At 46.2% G+C, this 9,858-nt stretch overlaps 1 long non-coding RNA gene across 2 annotated transcripts in view; it reads left to right on the forward strand.

Moving 5' to 3' along the window:
* LOC116834644 (uncharacterized) overlaps positions 1-9,858 on the forward strand; it is a 323,581-nt gene that overhangs the window by 270,646 nt on the left and 43,077 nt on the right. The gene's annotated exons all lie outside the window — the stretch shown is intronic.

Here is a 9,858-nt window from a genome sequence, read left to right on the forward strand (position 1 = left end):
GGACGGGATGTGTGTGTGTGTGGGGGTAATAGGTGCCTACGTAAGAAAAAGCTCCAAAAATCAGGACTGTCCATATAAAATCGGGACATCTGGTCACCCTATTTGGAATGGCTGCAGTCAGTTCCATGAAAACTCTCCTCTGCCAACCCATCTATGGCTGCTCAGCTTCTGTGGAGATCAGGCCACAGATGTGGGGAGCATTGAATTTGTTTAGTAATTTTGTATTGCCAGAGAGCCAGGGCTATGTAGGGTGGCTATCAGGAGGGGATTTCGCCTGAGGCTGCATGGGCTGTTTGGAGAAATTTATTTTTAAAAGCTTTTTTGATAAGGGATTACTAGGGCGTTGCACACTTCATTACTTCTGTAGGCTGTGCCTCCATCCAATCCCACCAGCCCCCTCTGGTGCCCTCTCATTCCCCTCTATTTCAGGGAACCACCTCCATTTCCTTCCCCTATATCATTGTCTTTGACTCCTCTGCTCCTTACCATGCCAGGGGGCTGGTGTGTTCCCCAGTCCTTCCTCTCCACATACGGAGTCCCCCATTCTCCACCTCCTATGTGCCAGGGGTGTGTGTCTCTTTCATACCTTTCTTTCCCTGTGGATTGGAAGGGATGGGCTGACAGTTGGTGCCATCTCTCTTTCTCTTTGCTTCCCCCACTATGGAGTAGGCTTGGAGGGAGGCAGCACACTCAGGTGGAGGAAGGAATGAAGCCTCCTTTACACCCAGGGGTGAAAGTAACTTACAGGACTTACCGGTACTGCCAGAGTCCTGAGGGGGGCATGGCCTCATCCAGAAGAGGCATAGCCTCAAGCCAAAGAGGCTTTAAAGGCTCAAGATTTAAAGGCCCTGGAGCACCGGTTGTGGCTGGGAGCCCCAGGGCCTTTAAATCAACCAGGGGCTCCCAGCTGAAGAGGTGGCTGGGAGCCCCCTGGGGCTCTGGGACAAATTAAAGGGCCCGGGGCTCCGGCTGCCACGGGGAACTCTGAGCTTTGCCGGGCTGGGGCCGGGATTTAAAGGGCCTCGAGCTCCTGCTGCTGCCTGTTGTGATAGGTGCTGTGAAAACACAGCAAAGCCAGTCCCTGCTCCAAAGAGCTGACAGTCTTGGATTTGGAACATCAATACCAAAACCAGCTTGACCTAGAAACCAGACTCATTCAAAAATTTTAAGGACTTAACATCTTTAGCCAAAGAGGCTCTACTGCTGGGGGAATTCTGTGCCACTGTGCATGTGCAGAATTTATGTCCTCCACAGATTTCTTTGCTTCCCTGCAGAAAAATGACTTTCTGATAGGGAAGCAAAAGGAAGCCACAAGAATGGTCATGCAACCCTCCCCAGCAGTATGTCTTGGGTGCCCAGGGCAGCTGGCAGAGAGGTAAATCACTGTGGGGTAGAGGGCTTGACTGGGGAAGACCTAGCTGGTGGCTGCTACCCTGTGCCAGGCTCAGCTGCTAGTCCCAGCCGGGCTGGGGAGGACGAGATTTCCTCTTCCCCTGCACAGCATCCAGGGCTGGGTCAGACCCACCCCCAGGTTTCTCCCGCAGCTGCAGGAAGCTCAACAAATTCCCTCTTTCTCCCCCGTCCCCTGTTTCCTGCACCCATCACTCCTCAACTGCAGGGGGAGGGATCCCTGCACAGGAAGCTGCTCTCCCATCCACCCAACCCCCATGCATCCAGACACCCTCATCCCCAGACCCTCCCACCAAGCCTCACCCCCCTGCACTCAGAACCCCCTACGATGAGCCTCACTTCCCCTACACCTGGACCACCCTGAAGAGCCATCCACACCCGGATCCCCACCTCACTGATCCCTAACCAGCTCTACCTGGATCCCCACACCCAGACCCCCCTGCCAAGCTCTATCCCCCTCCACGTCCAGACCCCCCCCCCCGAGCCCCAGCCATCTTCACCTGGACCACCTTAACCTGCAGAATCCCATTACTGTTGCAGAACCCCCCAACAAGGCCCTGTGTATTCAGATCCCCTCCACACCTGGATCCTCCACTGAGCCGCCTGTACCCAGATTGCCCCACACAGAACTCCCTCAACCCACAACTGGCTCCCTCCACCCTAAGCCCCTCCACACTTGGATCTTACCTTGCTGAGCCTGCCTGCCCACACCTGGTGGACCTGGCAAGCAGGGGCAGGTCCCTGGGGTGTTTCTGGGGCAGGCCTGGTCCTTTCATTGTGTGTCAGTTATGTGCAGTCTCACTGCTGAGTCTGTGTCCCGGGGGGCTGCACAGTGATCTCCTACCTCTGTGCAGCCAGTGGCCTGTGCTCACCAGTGCCTTGCTGGAGCCTCCACATTTATTTGACAAATAAAATTGGCAGAATTTTAAAATATTGTGTGCAGACATTGATTTGTACAAATTAAAATATTCTAATGATTTTTTACTTAAGTAAATTACCTGACTTTCATCTTAATGATTTCTTGTCTGAAAATTTTTTAAACTTGGGATAAATGTATCAAAGAAAATTCTGGGATTCTGCAATGCACAATTATTTATATTAGGTAAATTAGACAGCAGTTAGTCCTATGCGCTTCTTAGTCTTTCAAACCAGGCTCTTTACTCCTGAGGGCATTCTGCACCAAAGAATTAAAAATTCTGCACCAAAAAAATAAAATTTTAGCCCGTGAAAGGAATACTTGGGGTTTTAAGCTGCAAACAAGGGCATTTGGCCCCAAGAATCACTGCAAACTGCTTAAATCATCCTTTAGGGTCGGAATTTGCTACTCGTATCCAATTGCTTTAGTTTATTTAATTAATTTATTTAGTTCTTTCTTTTTGTTTATTTGCTAGGTAATCTGCTTTGATCTGTTTGCTATCCCTTATAGTCACTAAAATCTATCTCTTGAATCTAATAAACTTGTTTTTGTTTTTTCTAAAACCAGTGTGTGGCCATTATAACTTGGGGCAGAAGCTGTTGCATATCTCTCTGCAGACTGAGGGAGAGAGTGAATTTCATGAGCTTATGCTGTACAGTTCTCTGTGCAGCACAAGATGGAATAATTTTGGGTTTACCCTCTAAAGGTGGGAGTGTGCCTGAGAAGCTGGTAAGTGCTCTAGCTGTATAGCCTTCCCATGTTGGGGCTGGTCAGAAAACCTGTGTGTAATTACAACAGTGGGCTGTGTCCCTATGTGTATACTGATTAAAATAGCAAGATTGGAGAGCTTAGCAACTTGTCACAGCAATACAGTGTGAGAGGGAGCCCAGGCTGGTGGGTCAGGGGGCTCAGTGGTACCCCAGTTTCAGGCAGCACTCTGGGAGGAACCCATCAGACATCCTGAAAGAGGTGAGAGAAAGGAGGGATAGTCAGCTAAACAAGACCATTGTGTATGTAGGCAGGATCTGACACCCACTATCTCTCAACTTGGCCTAGCCAGAGCCTGGGCTGACTGTTAATGGATGTTTATCATTTTCTGTCTCCTCAGATCCATCTGTTCTATTCTCTCTCTCCTATCTCTGCAGGGCTGACTCATGCTGCTGTACTCGGAGAATGGCTGAAATACAGGTTCACAGGCAGGCAATCTGCTGTGGTAGAAAGAACTATTTATATCCCCTTTAAAATTGAGCACTCCAGAGCCTGTAGATTCTTTACGAAGGGTTGGGGGGGGAGTCTCTGTCAGACAATTGTTAAATCAAGATTGATGTTTTGCTAAAACCTCTGCTCTAGGAATTATTTTGGGGCAGTCTCTGACCTGTGTTATGCAGGAGGTCAGCCTAGATGATCACAATGGTTCTTTCTGGCCTGGGAATCTATGAATCTAATTATACTCCGACCCCTCAACACCTCATCCAAACCCTGAGTCTACAAGGCCCATGCCTGGCAGGTAGGTCAGCACGCTGATGGGGTACATTGCTGGAGCCTGTTGGGGGTAAAGGAAGAACAGGGACTGAATGGTCCCCATAGTTCTCAGTGGTCTGAATCACTAGAGATATCTGCTGGTGCAACACATGAAGGACTTGAATAAGCTTATTCCTGCTTGGGAATGGTCAGTGAGAAGCACCACAGCTGGGCAATTAGGGGAACTGCACTGGCCAAAATATAAATTCAGAGGCACTCCTCTGAACTTGTTTTTCTTACTGCTATTTAACAATTTGTAGATACGCAAAATAAATTACCCTCACCTGGTGTCCTCTGCTTTCTAGTCCTATTCATGCATGCATAGTTAAATATCAATTACCTACCATGGGAGATGCCTGGCTTTCTAACCTGTTAGACCAAAATGTTAGTCATAGGATCACAGCTATGTTTAGTTATGCAGGAGTCATAGTAGAGACTTATTATACATGGTCCTTGTAACCTTTACAAGCTCTTATAAGAAGGTGCAACTGAGTCAGGGGTGGTTAAGTTTTAGGACTTCTCTAGACCAGAGCTTTCAGTTTGCTGTGGGGTTATTTCATATGCAGCCATTACAGATTAAAGTTACTCTCAGCATTTACTATTGCTATTTCCTGTGTAATTTGCTAATATGCTTTCCAATAGCCTAGATATCAACCTGACTGTGAGTATTCCCTGAAGAGTGTAAATGTGGTGGATTTTGCATGCATATCCCCAACTACTTTTAGGCCCTCCTCTAACTGTGCCATATGACCTGTATAAATCTCTCTCTGATGGCTGCAGGATTTTAATATTTGGAAGATAAAACTTAAATGGCTTGAGATGAGAAAATGTTAAAAAAAATTCAGCTTGGTCACAGCTCTGATGTTCTGTGCAGAAGTGTGATAAGTGATGCAGTTTTGCTGCTGGAAATGTGTAATATAGGTCCTGTGCAATTTTAAGATCATTGGTCCAACAGCAGTTTGGAGATCAGGACTCTGTCTTGCTGTTCTCACTTGGTCTGTTCAGAAGGCATCAGAAATGTCAGAGAAATAATTTTTCCTCATGCAATTTGGTGCTTCTGGTAGAATTGTGGCATTTTCCACATTTTGCTTTGCCCCTACTCCACACACACACACAAGCTATGGCCAGGTCTACACTACAGAGTTTTGCCAGCACAACTATGTTGGTCAATGTTAGAGAGCTTATTCCTTCACTCTCCCACTTCCCTGGTCCTTCTCACATGAACAGAGAGCAGCAATACCTGAAGTCCGAAGGTGCAAACAATTCAATGTTTATTGGGGTGAACTTCCAACAAGCTTAAATCCAAATTCCTTTTTCCTTATTTTTGAATCCCAACTTACTTCCTGTTTGCCCCTAATTTATACAATAATATTCACAGCTATATCTTAACCAATCATTCTACTGAAATTTACATAACCAATCCTAACATATTGTAACATGATTAGCTAACCAATTATATCCCACCACCTTAATTAGTTTACACCCAGCAAAATTAATAATACAGCAGACAGAAACAATCACAAAACCAGAGACCATGCAAATAAACATACAAAAGAATACAGAAGCGAGGGGTTCACAGCTACATCTATAAAGATGTAAGGGTTTCCCAGCTGTGTCTATTGATAAGTGAGTTCTTACCACACAGAAAACTATCAAACTAAATGTCCTTTTACATCTTCTAGGCTCTTCCCTTTCTCTGGCGGTGATAGATCGGATCACCTTCCTTACAGCCCCCGATTGCCTTATTTCAGTATGACTAAACAGGGCCTCAGACTGTCGCAGTGAGAGAAGGCCCTTACACAGATTCTTTCTTTTATACCTCTATAACTAGCTAAATAATAAACATATACCTAAATTCTTAAGGTATAGGCCTTTATAGACAGGCTTGAATATCTATATCCTAACAGCCAGGGTGTGAGATTTGATCTCTGACCAACACAGCTGTGTCAGCAAAAGCCGCTAGTGTAGACATATCAACCAAACTGCAGTTGTGCCAGTATAGCTTATTTTGCTCTGGAGCATGGGGCTGGAATAAACTATGTTAGCAACAGTGCTGCCTCCATGCTAGGGGTGCTTTGCTTGCAAAGCTGTCCTAATATAGACTTGGCCTAAATGTACACTGCAACCGGAGGTGTAATTTGCAGCTTGTGTAGCTGCACCTATGCCAGATACTATCTCGCTACCTTTCTGAAAGTAACAGGATATGGCAGCAAGGACTGCACCTGACCCCCTGAATTCATAACCCTCATTACTCACCTGCACTGTGCCCTCATTGCCATTTTTAGCAAGCTCGCACTCTTACAGCTAGTGCAGGTATACCTACTTACTCTTCTGGGTGCAGTGTAGTTGTAGCCAAAGCACACACTTCACCCCCAAGAAAGGCACACAAAGTTTGTGCTGGTAGTGGAAAACTTGTCCATTCCATGTCTTAAAATCAACAAAGACATTGAAATGTAAGCAACTGTTTTTCCTTAACATTATGAGGGAACTTTGTCTAAGGGTCTTTTGAAAATCCAGATTGAATATAGAGAACCAGATGCCATAACCTGTGTCCTGACAAGCCACCTAAATATTTCTTTTAAGGATATAATTCCACTGTTAATTGATAACTATAGTTTACTAGCATGTTTTCTTAATGTAAATTAGACTGTCTCTATTGGGTTTCTGGGAAGTGGTTCTGCCCGCCCACTGCTAAAAGATCCCCCCCAGCCTAAGGGGAGGATCCACAGGACCTCAGAACCCCACTGATTCTGGGGGACAACTAATAAAAGAACAGGGACAGGAGTGAGGTCAAAGGGTCATAAAAAGGGAGCCTGATGGGGACACCGAGCAGAGAACCCTGGACAGCGCCCACTGCTCCTCGAAGGCGTCAAGGGAGCCAGTAGATGCCGCCCAGAGGAACTCTGCCCGGATACGTGAACGGACCAAGGACCGGAAACAAGCCCAGAGTCACAGGAGTCTCCACTGGCCAACTGGAAGGCAGTCACCGCTAATCTGTGGTTATAGGGTATGTGGTCAGTTCAATGAATCCAGACATAAGTCAGCTTTTAGCAAAGAACTGATTTAACTAACTGGTAACAATCTACACACACTTGATTTCAAGTCAGGAGCAGTTGGTAACCATCTCAAACATGCCTTTGTGATGAGGCTGTGTTACTCTTTAGATGAAGTAGAGCCTGGTTTTAAGACCTAGTTAGGATGGCAATTCTATTACTTCTTGTAATCCAGTCACCTTCAGTACAAGGAGTTACAAATTTTAAATGCAGTAAGTGTTACTGCATCTTGGCTGAAGGCAGGGCCAGTGGTTAGGATTCTAACCTGGGACTTGGGAAACTGGAGTTCAATTCCTGGCTATGCCACAGATTTCTATGTGGCTGTGTGTAAATTACTTTGCCTCTCTGCCTCAATTCTCTTTCTCCACAATGTGGATAGCAGCACTGCCTTGCCTTACCTCACAGGTGTACTGTTAGGCTAAATACACTGACTGTGCAGTGTTCAGATACTATATAGATGGGTCCAGATAAATACCACAGATAGCTGCTGCTCCTGAGCAAGCCAGTTGAGAAGCTGCAGCCATCCTTAGAGAGATATTATGTATATTGGATTCAGAATGTACAGACCCTCAGGGATTGTCCATGTTGGGATACGTTTGACACATTAGCTGCATGCATGTAAAAGCAGAGTTTGAACCAGTGCAACATAATCTGGTTTGTACTAGTGCAGCACAGGTGCACAACACCCACTACAGACAAGCCCTCAAGTAGCAGAGGTTCTGCCAGGCTAGCTAAGAGATTCACTTGATAGCCAAGGTAAAAATGGAGGCGATACCACTGTTCTGGGTTTTAAAAGTGGATCATAGCTGAGTCACTAGTAGTCAGTGGAACTGCTTCTAGTCTCCCAGGTTGGGTCTAAATGAAGTTTAGGGACAGATTTGATTGATGTTTTGACCAAAAATTAGCTCAAGTTACACCTTTGAAAATTGGTGAATTTGGAATAATTTAAAGCTAACACTTGAAATATAGCCCCCTCCTGCAGTGATTTCAGCTCTAGGTTTGCTAATCTGGGTTGTCATCTTTGTTGGAGGGTGAAATGTTTTCCAGATGAACTTTCTGCAAGTTTGATTTTAGAAGCTTGTAGAAGTTTCATGAGAAACACATGCAAGTGACAGCCTGTTCTAAACTAGCAGGATAGAGAAGGCTTGGGTTTGCCAAAATTCCTGCAAGGTTTACTTCAGAGCCATCACTGCAGACACTTATTTCAGGATACCTTGGTTAAAACATTAAAGTGGTCCAGCTGTAAGAGTGCATGGGAAAATATCCTACTCCTTGGAGGAGCAGGCTGGAACCTATAGCATGTAGATAATCAGCAACTTGGTGTGGGTTGCACATGTGGGAGCCCTGAACCAGGCTTCTACTGAACAGTTTGGTAGCAACTTCTGACCTGTACCAAACCTGATTCAAAAGGGATGGGTTTTCCCCTTGGGAAGCCAGCACACTTTCTACCATAGGGCAAGTAAAGTGAAGAGATTGCTCTAGGTCAGGGATCAGCAACCTTTGGCATATGGCCCACCAGGGTAAGCCCCCAGTAGGGCAGGGCCTTTTGTTTACCTGCTGCATCTGCAGGTTTGGCTGGTCACAGCTCCCACTGGCCACAGTTCACCATTCCAGGCCAATGGGGGCTGCGGGAAGTGGTGCTGACTGAGGGATGTGCTGGCCACAGCTTCTCGCAGTCCCCATTGGCCTGGAACAGCAAACCACAACCAGTAGGAGCCGTGATTGGCTGAACCTATGGATGTGGCAAGTAAACAAATTGGCCTGGGCTGGCCTGCCAAGGGGCTTACCTTGATGGGCTGCATGCTGAAGGTTGTGGATCCCTGCAGCACCACACTGGGCCACAAGGGGGTGCCCAGGGCTGCCTGCACCTTTACATGAGGAAGGTGCCTCTAGTGATGTAACTCAGGATAGGAGTTACTAGTGATACTCAGACCTCAGTGATTCAGGTGCCACATCATCAACATTGCCCTAAAGAGCCACAGTTGTGAGGCTTCATTGGTTCATTTAGTGTAGTGCTATAGACTTATTCAAAAAAGGACAGGGACATTTTAGCTTTTTATATATTTTGCTGAGAGACTATAACTGATAAGTATCATATCAGTTACAGCTGGTTATGATAGTTAAATCAAGTGTCTTACTATGTGCTGCAGAGACATTAAAGAGCCCCCTGCAGCTCATGAGCCTGTTTGTGGATCACTGATCTACATTCTTCACCAGTAGAAGCAATTACAAGAGCTTGTCTTAGGGCAAGACACAATAAGAAAGTAGCTGAAGACTCTGGCTCAGTTTGAAGGAGTCTCAGGTGTATGCTCCACAGCATAAGAACATAGTGCAGCCATACTGGGTCAGACCAAAGGTCCATGTAGCCCAGTATCCTGTCTGCAGACAGTAGCCAGTGCCATGTGCCCCCCAGGGAATGAACGGAACAGGCAATCAAGGGATCCATCCTGCCCATTCCCGGTATGAATGGGGAAGCCATTCCTGCCACCCCCACAGAAGCATGCAGAATAATCAGTAAGCTACCTGGTGATATTTCTACATAGCAAGGAGTGAACCATGGATAGTCTGTTTAAGGGCTATTGCTGCCCTGTTAAGTGGTTGTTTTGAGAGACCTCAGGCACAGACAATTGTTCTCTTGGCATGTATTGTGTTTTATTATCCATTTTTAGGCTCAGGTTTACAGCAGAAAAACTACATTTAAGTAGCTTGCACACTGGGAAAGTAGAAGGATGATGCATCAATTGCTAAGTAGGGCTAGTCCTGCACCCTTTCCATTGCACCTGGGCCAAGTAAGCCACAGCCATGACCTAACAGTGGGACTGATAACTGGGCCTTCAGCACACAACATCTTGTTAGCTCTGACTTAATATGCAGCAGGTTGGAAAAACTGAGTGCATGCAGCATTGCTCTAGCCCAATGCTTTCAGAGTGCCCAGCCATTAGGTAAGAGCTTGTTATC

This window comes from Chelonoidis abingdonii, chromosome 9 (assembly GCF_003597395.2).
Source record: "Chelonoidis abingdonii isolate Lonesome George chromosome 9, CheloAbing_2.0, whole genome shotgun sequence".
NCBI lineage: Eukaryota > Metazoa > Chordata > Testudines > Testudinidae > Chelonoidis > Chelonoidis abingdonii.